Source organism: Protomyctophum parallelum (genome assembly GCF_964188405.1).
Source record: "Protomyctophum parallelum genome assembly, chromosome: 23".
Classification (NCBI taxonomy): domain Eukaryota; kingdom Metazoa; phylum Chordata; class Actinopteri; order Myctophiformes; family Myctophidae; genus Protomyctophum; species Protomyctophum parallelum.
In genome coordinates, this window is record NC_139715.1 from 572,144 (window position 1) to 582,240 (window position 10,097).

Consider the following 10,097-nt stretch of genomic DNA (forward strand, 5'->3'; position numbering starts at 1 on the left):
CAAAGGTATACTGGATTGAGAGACTCATAATAAATGTACAATTATAGGAATGGTCTGATGTCGAAAGACTCATTCAAGCCCTTATTAACAGTATTGAGGGTTGACATCCAAAAAGTTTCACGCTGAAGGAGTAGGACATCAATGTCTCCACCCCTAGGTGGCAGTTGGACCCTTTCAATACCAATATACCTCAAGGAGGAAATACAATGTTGGGCTTGGTGGAAATGTAGGGCTAGAGGATTTTTGAAATTTTTGTTTCTTATGTCACTCCTATGTTCAGAAATTCTGGTTTTAAGGGGTCTTAGAGTTTTGCCTATGTAGGCAAGCCCACACACACACTTAAGCATATAGACCACATTAATTGTCGTACAGCTGATAATGCCCTTGACTTTAAAAGTCTTGCCTGTAGTAGGGTGATTAAATGTATGGATATAAACAAACACATGCACACACATGGAGCAGATTTCCACTACATTTCTGTTGTGTTTCACACCAAGGATCCAGAGCCTGACATGGAAGCAGTGATCCCCAGCCAGGAGAGCACGTCTCCTCGTACCCAATACAGCAGCCTGAGAAGCTGTCGGCCTCGACGCAGACCAAGAACGCCAGTGGGGGGTCGCCTCACACCCTGCTCAAGTACACCAAGGACGTGATGAAGCAAAACAAGAGAGACAGAGCGGGTGGTCCGAGAGGCCTTAGAGAAGGTGTGTGTGTGACCTGAACACCCCATTGAGAGCTGGTGCAGGGAATGTATACATTGAAAACACCTGAGTAGTAGTTATAAGTTATGCTAGTGAAACAATGAAAATGTTACAACATTTTAGTAATGGAAAAATGCTGTATCTATTATTGTTTGTTTGTTTGTTACATTTAAAGGTTTGGGCATTTATTTATTTTATTTATTTTCTGGCGTGTGACTTGGCAGTATTAATTCGCAGTATTAATTAAATAGCCAGTTAAACTGCATCTATAAACACATTACGTCCTGCACATACTTCTGCATTCATTCAGACTCCTCACACTGACTGGGGAGAGACTGCGTTTGGAAGATTATTTCTCTCCGAGTCCAATGATCATTACATCCTGATGTGAAAGAAAATATTACAAAAGACAATAATATGGCACAAGTTTTAGAGCCTATGGAAATGTTACAGTTTGATGTGGAGTGATAATAATATTGTATGTAACTACTAAGAAACTATTAAAAAAAAATTAAAACCTGGCACTTCATGTCAAAAAGGTTGCCGACCCCTAATGTAAACAATTGAGGATTTGCCATGTCTCCTCTTTTCTAACGTACCTATTGGACAAGGACTGGTTGGGGAGGGACTTAACGAAGGGCTAATTAGAAAATAGTTAGCAGTATATTTACAAGTTCAGCCACCTGTTGTTATTTCAAATCATTATTGTCATTATTTATTGTATATTAGACCTGTGCCCCTTGGCCACCAGCCTAGCTGGGAACGATGCTAGTTGGGAACCTAGTATGCAATACCTGTTTTAACCATCTGTCTGTGTCCCGTATGGAGATTTCTGTATCTGTCTGCCTGTGTGAAGAGATTGACATGACAAAAAACATTTATTCTAGGAGCCATGGTTGCTGTTGGCAGGCAGATGGCATCACTTTTACCATCTCCCCAACATCCTACAAGAGCCTGCTTTTCCCTGGAAACGTCAACATCAGCTTCCCTCGCCATGCCAGGAAAAGATACCTCTTCTACAAGCTCAAATTGTGTCGCAATGTCACATGTTTTGATCTCTACAGGGTTTCTGTCCGACATGTATACATGCTCAGGGTCATCTTTCACTGGTGTACAAACATGATATTTGTGATTAGGGTTGTTCAGAAGAGTAACCCAGGTATGTTGACAGGATGTATTTTCACAGCCTAGTACTTGCATAGGATATTCAAATCTAGGTAATTAGATAATTACACATCAAGGTGAAATTAAACATTATTGTACTGACAGTCAGTATTATGTATGGTAGTGTTTGATATACAAGCTCCTAGAGTGAATGGAGGCCAGGCCATACATGGTCTGAATGGTCTCTATGAATGGTCTGAATGGTCTCTACATGGTCTTGTATAGCGAAATGGTGTTACAATACAAGACCACACATGATTATGTTCATAGTTGGAAGCATATCAGGTTTTTATGTAAAGAGGTGGGTAAAATTGGTTGTCAGCTCCACAAGCTAGATGGCAAATTCATCAAATGATTAATCTGTAATTCATCTGAAAATGATATATTTGATGTTTAACGTCAACTTGTTTAATACCGTTGTCAAGTTCTAGCTCTTATTGTGGATTACCGGTAGACGGCCAGCAGGTGGCAGCAATGCATAAATAATCAGAATGCTGTCATTTGAACTATTTTAATGCAATTATGTACACCTTATAGTCTCAATGTCCCGCAGTTTTAACAGGTAATGTACGGTTTATTTGAACAATCCAGTAGTATAAAGTATACGTATTTATTTAACCTTGAATTCATTAAGTTCAGCATGCTATGTACTAAAGATAAAAATAAAGAAATGAGAGCTCAAAGATGTTTTGCTTTTCAAAAATATATACAGTGGTGGAAAATAACTAAGTACATTTACCAATGTACTGTAGGTGTAGGCTTATTACAATTTTGAGGTAATTTGTACTATTTCCAATAAATAGGCCTGTACTTTTACTTCCACTGCAGTACATCTCAGATCCCAATATTGTATTTCTACTGCATTTATTTGACCGTGAGTACTTTCTACCTTTGACAGTATGTTAAGTACATTTTGATACCAATACGAGTGCACTTTTATTGAGGTAGCCTATATTTTGAATTCCGGACTTTTTTACTGAAACAGAATAGTTCAGTAACGGTAGTAATTTTGGATTATTATTGATATTCAATAATAAAACGTAGTACTTTTTCAACCATTATGTCTTAATAAAATAATTGTAATTATCTTGAATCCAGAGATCTGGATAACCTTCCCACATCCAACATTAAAATGTAATCTTTACATTTTATCAAAGAGACATAAATATATAGTAAGAGACACTAGCGTTGAGTCATGACTCCCATTGTAACAATGAAATGCGGAAGTGCTCAATCTAACTCAATGGGATAGTTCCAGCCAGAGGAGCAATGCAGCGAGATCAAACCGTGCCTACTCTACACGCTGACACTCACTTCCTCTTCCGAAATAGGTAGGTCGCGCTGTGATCATACACTACAGGTTATTTCAATTTATTAACTAAATGCACAAATTGCGTTTACACCTGTTCATCACTCTGTTAAACAACACACCGCGGCACCATTACGTGCCTTTATGCGTTCGTTTATTTACGTTTTAATCATGCTATCGGGCTATGTTGGCCAGGCTAATTTATGTGCTAACATAAAGCTATAGTGAACAGGCTAGGAAGCTATTAGGCCCGAGCGCTTACCGCATTGCCCGAAGAAGTTTACTGTTTTTTTTGTAGCTATCTAACCGCTATGATTTGCTATTAACACCGCTGGAATCTATCGTGAAATCATGAATGTTGTATTTTGAACGTGCTGTGCGTCCGTCAGTCAGTTTCTATGAACTTATTACACAATTCGTCATTTGTTGTACAGAAATAGTGTAGCCAGCTAATTTAAGCTACTTCAATCATACACTGAAGCCTATATGTTGCATTACATTAGTGATAGCTGTGACCTTGTAGATATTTGTTGGCATGATGCTTAAAAACAACATTGTGGTTTGAGATCAATCTAACCTTTTCCTGTCCTCCTTCCCCCCCTCTCCCCTGGTGACTACTAACTTTACGTAAGTAAAGTAAGCCGATGTATTTTTTGTGTGAGCTGAAACATAATAATCGTTAATTTAATAATTATCTTCATGGTGTCATGTTGTCTTTTATTGGCTTAACAATTACGTTACTTTGCTGAAACATTATTATTATTATTATTAATAAAGTATAGCTTGCATCACGGCTAGTTGACAAGAGCTTGTAGATAAGCTATTTTCGATTTGGCTGTTTTCTATTTACTTTGACACATACTTTGAAACAATTTTGCTTTTGGTACTATAAGTATATTTATGCCAATACTTTTCTATTGTATGGCCATGCAAAATAATACTGGTCATTTTTAGTAGGTGGGGATTTATTTTATTTTATTCATTCGTGGGAAGGATGGGTAGCAAGATTATTATCTTTTTTGTCCTAGGGCAATGATGGATATGCTTTAAAAAAAATAACTTCTTTGCCTGAGTAAGTCCCTGAGAACGCGTTTCTCAGGCCAGGTGGCCCATTAGAGCAGGTGCCCTAATTATGGATATTAACAATACAATTTATTAATACCTTATATTTCATATTGTGAGCTTGTGGAACCGTTCAGTGTTGCCAAGTCTAGTCATTATAAGCTACTTTCGACTTGTTTATCTGTAAAGTTTCTTTAAAATATTGGTGGTCCTTGAGATGAAAATGTTTAAGAACCACTGCTCTAAAACAACATTGGACAATGATGTTTGACAGTCAGCACTGTCTATAGTTGCAATATTCTTCGGATTTTCTGTCTTTATCTGGCCTGTTAACCTTTTCATAGGCCTGGTTGCTTGTTTCTCTCTGTCACGAAATGTGGCAACCGTCAAAGCACGTCCCTAGACTAGAGTTTGTTTTGATGCATGAATGATGGCACCATGATCTGCGTTAGGGTCCGCGGAGGCGCGGACCCCCACGCAGACTATCGCGGACCCCCCCCGCGGAACTTTTTTTTTTCACCAAATGCCAATAAATGTCAACCAATATTTTGCTCGGCCTATTAAAGTGAAAGTATGACTACCGGTATACTTTTTACTTCATATTGTACACAAACAACTGATTAATTTTTGCATGTCATGTCCTTCATTCTGCAGTTTAAACTACATCCTGACCCTACCTACACCTGAGTAAGTATTTACTGTATCAGCTTAATGCTGTCCCATCTGTGTGTTCAGACTGGCAGGCAAATCCAGCCTGAATCAGATCTGTGCCACATCCAGATTTAAATCTGTTTTGTATAAATAAGTCAAAACTTTAGGCAATAATGACAACAATCATACCCACCAATTCGTATAATATATAAGCCTCTACCAACAGTAGATATGTCACTTTGTGGTAAATGTGCAATCTAAAGTAGCCTAAACGAAAAACTACTAGGCCTATTTGCTATGAATAAATACAACTTCTTCTAATTCATTGTTATATTATAATGACAAAAAAAATAATTCAATATATATATGTGAAATGGTTCTATAAGTAGGATTTTATTTCTGTCTATAAACATGCTCTACCAAACTGCTGAATTGTCTGTCAGTGATAAAAGGCAGTGATGCCAAGATAATACATTGACCATTTTTTAATGTAGAACAAGGAATCTAAATCATTCAGTAGAGCATGTTAACAGAACATTCTTTGACCATTGTTATGTTTTGCTGTATCAAGCTAGATTATCATGTTCAGTAACATCTCTGAGTTTATGTGCAAAAAAACTTGTAAAGCATGGTATGTGAATCCACAGTGCCATCTAGTGGATGTTGTTTGCATAATCCACCTCAACCAAATATAAATGACTCAATTGGCTTTAGTCCAGTTTCAGCATTTTCAATGATTATTTAGTATTCTACGTCTCTAGGAGATGAACTAGGTCACTAAGTGTGAAAATATGTTGTCAGGAACATGTTTTTATTTTCTTTTTTTTAAGCAGATATGTATGCTCATTGCTATTTTCAAATAGCCAAATAATATATGTATGTTGAAGTGCTTACATTGATTTAGATGCTACATTAACTATTTTAGCTGGGAACCCCCTCAAGGAACCCTGGGTGTTTCCACCCCACTTTGAGAACCATTGCCATAAATGACCACCTGTCAACCTACTGTATCTTACAGTGGTCCTCACTAATCCTCATAAGATGACACCATTTCTGTCTACCCACTCTGTGTCTCAGAGGATATGGTCCTTTAAATTGGACCAGAATGATTAAATGCAAGCTGTTACAATGTAAGCCCTTTAGTTAGAAATGTGCAGGGACCTTTACTCTGTATATTGCGGTGATGTGCAACGTTCTGGGATGGGAGCAATTACCCACATGAAAAAAATAATGGATAAAGTATGGATGTACTGAGATAAATGTTCATTGGTGATTGTCTCTACTTTTCATTCTGCAGACAAAGCTGGTTGCTGTTGAGTTACTCTTGAGTAAGTATTAGTTAAAAACACTGACAATATATTGACAAGTTCAAGTTGAATATAAGACTTGAATATAAGCACTAACGGTACAGGAAGTGATATTACACACACACCTTTAACAAACATGTTAACCACTTAAGCCCTGTATGGTTAATAAAAATAGCAGATCGACAAGCTCACAACGTGACATGTGGAATTGTAGATTTATAGCTTTAGATATAGCTTATTTTTTTAAATACTTGTTTATGGTGGAGGGGGCAGATGTTTTAGTTGGGGACCCTTTGACAGACTAGGACCAGGAGACAAAGGGCCGATTCATACTCCTATTTTAGAGCCGAATAAAAGTCGGTTCGGCGCTGTAGAGCCTACAATGTGACGTCATTTGAGGTTTGGGGGGGGGGGGGGTACCGTCCTAAAGTCGGCTCTTCGGTGCTACTGAAAATTTATGACGAGCCGAAATCATTTCGGCACTACAGCGCCGAAACAGCGGTAAAATAGGAGTATGAATCGGCCCAAAGTGGTGACCTTCTGATAACCAGATGGCCATGTTGTGAGCTTGTAGAACTGCTATTTGCAGCACACACTGCTGTTGTACGATGGAACACACATTATACTTTAAATATTGAATACTATGGTTGATGTAATTAGCAATTGCATATTCTATACAGTACAGTAACTGACTACATAAGGCTTATTAATCCTGTGGGGAAGATTCAGAACAGCTAGCCAAATTGCTGCAAATAAACATTGTAATAACTAGGGTTGACCTGATCAGGTGATCGGAAATCTGCTCCAATCATGATTTTCAAAAGATCAGATTTTTAATTGTAAATCTCAAAGAAAGATGTATAAGCAATGAGATTTTGTAAACTGTTTATGCTAGCAAGGTTCGTGTTGTAACTTTATATATTCCAGGAGAGGTCGAGTTAGTTGCTTTAGCAAACAACACGAGGTTTCTTCCCGACAGCAGCGTTATGCATTTATGTTACTGATATACTTGTATAAATGTGACTATGAATATTCTTTCTTTCAGGTAAACCTTGCGCAGTGAACCCTGGGTTCCAGTGGATCCTGTTTTTCTCTTAATCCAACACCCCAAACCCTGCTATCTCCCTGCCTCTCTGTCTTTTGTCTCTACCTTTTCTCTCTCTCGCCCAGAGAAGTCTCAGAGTTGGGAGCAACTCTGAGAGATCTTGCTCTGCTCCCTTAAGCAATCCCTTATACGCAACCCTAAACGCAACTTGATACAAGTTTTGATGCAACCCTGAAACGCAACTTGATACAACTTTTGATGCAACCCTGATATGAAACTTGATACAACTTTTGATGCAACCCTGATATGAAACCTTGGATACAGCTTTTTGAGACATTTGTATTGCCACACCTTTGAGCCATCTTTGTTTATTCACCTTTTGTTTTGGTTAAACATCCATCCACCTAAACACCATTTCCATATTCCTGAGTGATAGTTTATACATACCGTATACATTCATTGTTTGAAATAATTTGTTTCTGGCTATCAACTATCTGGATCCGAACGCAGCCTCAACTCGATCAGCTTGGTGTCTGCACTCTACATACTGAACCAGGACCGGACTGCGTACTGGACCAGGATCATCAAAGCAAACACATTTCACAAACTGTTTAGAAATACTCTTAACATTAGTACAGTGTATACTCCTAGCAAGGCCAACCTCTCTTTATTGTTCAGCTTCTTTATACATTGTATAGTAAAATATACTTGAGTAAAAGTAAATGTATGGTAGTTCAATAGGCTTGTTTAGAATTCAGTTTGATAGTTAAGCTATTTGCAGCTCTGACAAGTGGACCTGTGACCTTCACTCTATTGAACAGCGGTCCATCAACTGAAGTAGCCTAACTGCTATATTAAGTGTATACATTAGGCTACCAAGATAATTCTCCTAATCATCACTATATTGTTAAGCCATCACTGAATATTTAATCAGCACTACTTGAAGGTTTGTTGCTTGTGCTAACATTTGAGAAACATTTCATTGGTTCAAAACAAAACTGTCATTTCCACATTCCCAAGTATACATTTGTATCTTTGATCAAATACTAAATCTACAAAGGTAGTGTTCATATCTATATTAACTGTCTATACTGCCTTATAGATACACTGATTTAATTATTGACTGGTATTTGTCTGGGCACTAATCCTTAACATTGCGTTAAATGCAGCCCGTCTTTTTTAAATTAATTGCAAACTTGACCACATTTCCTCTTTTGAACAGTTCTTTAAACTAAACTGCTTATTAAGTCAAACTGTAATACAGTTGTAGCCTACATTGTTTATAAGTTGAGATAAAGTGGACGTGTGAGAAATCACTTGCTTCTGTTTGGTACTATAGTGAATGTCCCTCAGTGATTGAGATTGCATTGTGGTTTTCAGTAGCTCACATCTGGTATATTACGTAGAATTCTGCGAAACTACAGTTGACGTCTGGTCCTATATTACAATTGTTTCATAATTTTCTGGGTGTCTATATAACAAGTTGCTAGAGAACTATAGCCTACTGTATCAATCACATTCTCTGAATATATTTGTGAATATCGTAGTCCCTATTAAGTTACCATAAAAACATTGCAAAGCACAAACGTTTACGCATTATTTAAGGTTTACCAGTGTGACAAATAGCCTACAAGAACAAAACGTTACCATGCCGAGGAAAGGGAAAAGAAGTCAAGCAACAAAACAACGATGGGTGAAGTTGAAATTATCTGACGATGTGATACCAGGTCAACAAATGCATGTTCCCCACAGCTGCAATGATGTGAAACCGATGTACTACACTGATGCTGTCAAACAGGTTAGTCACAGTGAAGTTGGACATCTGTCGGGGACATCTCATATTCAACTCAAAGGCCAATCTGACGAGACAAGAGTTAAAGCATCCCATAGTCAAAACAGCACTAAATACAATGTATTTTCCAGGAATAAGCAGTGTGCCTGTAGTTCTATAACATTTCTGGCATTCCTTCATGAGGAAGAACACATTACAACAGCAAACCTGGACCTTGTATTGCAAAAGGGCGACCGCATGTACACAAAGGTCAAGTGTCAGTTAGATGCAAAAGTAAAGAAAACAGCCGATCTACAAGCTCACGAAGGGGGACAGTTACCTAAAACAAAGAATAAAGTTGATCATACTCATCTAGCTACAGATGAACTACCGGACAAAGTGTCTGCCCGCGACGATGACTACCAGTACCATGTAACAAAGCATCTTTCCCAGTATGGAACCTTAGGAGACCCTCCATCTCATTATGCAGAAGAGTACCTAGATCTAGAAGCAGGACTTAGCTGTTTGTTAACAGAGGTGAACTATGCATTGCTGGTAATGAGTGGTTTAGTAATTGCTGTGTTCAGGAACCGATCAGGAAAATTTGGTTTTTTTGACCCACACTCTAGACGGCCTGATGGATTACCATATACTGAAGATACTCAACACTTAGGCACTGCTGTAATGATTACATTCACAACATTGAAAGATATGATTAACAGGATTATTGAGTGCCACCTGATGTTTGAGACGTTACCAACATGCAAGTATGAACTCATGCCTGTAGGATTTCACAGTGACAACCTGGATAACAGTCATGCTGCTATTGCCGACTCCATTGACCTGTCACCACAAGCTGGAATAGAAATTCCAACAACATCAAACACAGATGTCTACAGCACACACCATGCAAACAGGCAGGCTAAACATTCATTGTCAGAAATGTCTGATGTGGTTGTAGAACAATGTACAGAATATCAAACGAGCAAGTGTATTGATGACAGTGCTGTATCACCTATGAGCGAGCAGAAGGATGCTAAAGTGCATTGCCATAAAGACTGTTTATCTAAGAATTTGACACATTGGC

The 10,097-nt window shown here is 38.1% G+C and overlaps 2 long non-coding RNA genes across 2 annotated transcripts; both read left to right on the forward strand.

Annotated features, from left to right (window-relative positions):
* The first annotated feature begins 446 nt into the window (after positions 1–446).
* LOC310854072 lies at positions 447–1,910 on the forward strand. Its single transcript, XR_014568854.1, has 3 exons — positions 447–608; positions 672–704; positions 1,589–1,910. It is a non-coding gene; the product is annotated as an uncharacterized lncRNA (long non-coding RNA).
* Positions 1,911–4,888: 2,978 nt separating this feature from the next.
* LOC310854142 lies at positions 4,889–7,977 on the forward strand. The gene is made up of 3 exons (XR_014568869.1): positions 4,889–4,923; positions 6,185–6,215; positions 7,240–7,977. It is a non-coding gene; the product is annotated as an uncharacterized lncRNA (long non-coding RNA).
* Positions 7,978–10,097: the final 2,120 nt, after the last annotated feature.